The 1918-nt window shown below is 31.3% G+C and overlaps 1 long non-coding RNA gene across 1 annotated transcript; it reads right to left on the bottom strand.

Annotated features, from left to right (window-relative positions):
* Positions 1–723: 723 nt before the first annotated feature.
* Positions 724–1511, bottom strand: LOC126583284 (uncharacterized). Its single transcript, XR_007609714.1, has 2 exons — positions 1134–1511; positions 724–920 (listed from the first exon to the last, which is right to left on the bottom strand). It is a non-coding gene; the product is annotated as an uncharacterized LOC126583284 (long non-coding RNA).
* Between the last annotated feature and the right edge of the window lie 407 nt (positions 1512–1918).

The raw sequence follows: 1918 nt of genomic DNA, 5'->3' as shown, positions 1-1918 counted from the left end.
TCACTCAGCACGAGGGAAGCCTTCTCAAACGGAACCTCTGGATTATTTCTTTCTTGAGTTCCAATGTGGTGATATTTTAAAGGGACACTTTGGATGCGGTCCCTAGCTATCAATATTCTTTAATTGAAACCTTGTTAGTTTTTAGTTTTTGATTGAGGTCCCTGACATTAAAGTAATAATGTAAGTTACTATATTTTTTTACTTAAAAATTAAAAATTGAAATTTGTAATTGTTTATATTAATGAGATTTTAAATAAAACCCATAATTTATGGGATTAAAAATAATAAAATATAAATTATACTCTCTATTATATTGTGTGTGTGTGTGTATACATATATGTATGGGTACATTAACCAAAATTAACAAAAAAAGTTATTGTACCAAAATATGGATACATTCTCAAATCAACGAAAAAGAATGTACCCATATAAGTTTAAACATGGATTAAAAAATTTGAATGGATTTTATATTAAAAAAATGGTACATTTTACATATAACAAATTTATATATTTGAGAATGGGTACATTTAAGATTAAAAAAATTGAAAAATTATATGAATGGGTACATTTAAGATTAAAAAATTGAGAATCTTTTTTTTAATTTAATTTAATTTTTTATTATTTTGGAAATGTTTGAATTGAAAATTAATTAGAAGTTTAATAGAGGTGTGAGTATTAAACCCTAAATTAATTACTAATTTTTATATTAAAAAAATTATATAATAAACATGTAAATTCATTATCACATTAATGCTAGGGACTTGAATCAAAATTTGAGAACTAATAAGGTCTTAGTCAATGAACAGTAAAAACTAGGGACCGGATACTAATTTTTCCTATTTTAAAACTCCATTTCGTCCAGAGCTAGATACGAACAAACACGCACGTCCATAATTGTAAAATCCTTATTACATTTAAAACTGAAAGAACAAACCAAAAACTCAATGGCTCCAACGGGTTTCGTAGATTCAAAATCAATTTAAAACTCAATTATCGTTAAGTGCTTCCTAAAAACTCATAGAGCCCTAAATTAATGCAAACATGCCAGTACTTCAGATTAACTTAATTAGACAATTATTTTGAAAACTCATCAATCACAAAACTGAAAGTTTTTATTTTGAAAAATCACTTACACTGGAGGACAGCCCACGATGAGAGGATCATTTTTACCTCTTTAATCGAGGTCCAATTCCGGAAGACTTGGCCAGAAATTGGTTGGAAAATCCGCGGTAAGAATCGTTTCTTAGATCTGAAATTGAGGAAATTCGGCTACGAATTTGTAGAAACTAAAAGGGGGGTTCGGAAGAGGATGGGAAGAGGATTCTGGAGGCATAATTTGACGACCGTTGGTGATCAGTGGACGGCGGCGCTGTTGCGTGAAAGAGAAGAGGGAGAGAGGATGTGGGAGGGAGGAAGATGGCTGAGAACAAGGAGAGTTTATTTTTTTTTGGAAACTGAGAACAAGGAGAGTTTAAGAGAGAGAGAAAGCAAATAAAGGAGGGGCGGAGGAATTGAGGGAGGGAGAGAGAGTGAGGCGTGTAGTAAATGTAAAGGACACAAAACTTTACTTTCTAATTTAAATATATTAAATTAGAGGACACGAAAGCTTTATTGTGTCTTTGTAAATTAATAAAAAAATATTTCATTTCTGACATTAAAAGGACATATGCAAGCTCATTTTAGTAGGCACAAATACACTTTCCTGTTTTTCTTTTTCGATGTGTCTTTTTGCTCAGAGGGCATATTTGAGTTAGTTTTGTGCTCAATGACATTTAAAAAGCATAAGTATGGTTTTGTGTTGAATGAAAATGTAAAGAGCACAAATCAATTATGTTCTTAGCCCCTTTTTGTTGTAGTGTGATTTGTCAAACTCGGGGGCTAATACTTCCATTGTTGTCCATAGCCCGGTAAACTTACG

Source organism: Malus sylvestris, chromosome 2 (assembly GCF_916048215.2).
Source record: "Malus sylvestris chromosome 2, drMalSylv7.2, whole genome shotgun sequence".
Lineage (NCBI taxonomy): Eukaryota > Viridiplantae > Streptophyta > Magnoliopsida > Rosales > Rosaceae > Malus > Malus sylvestris.
This window is presented reverse-complemented; position numbering and strand designations above follow the sequence as displayed.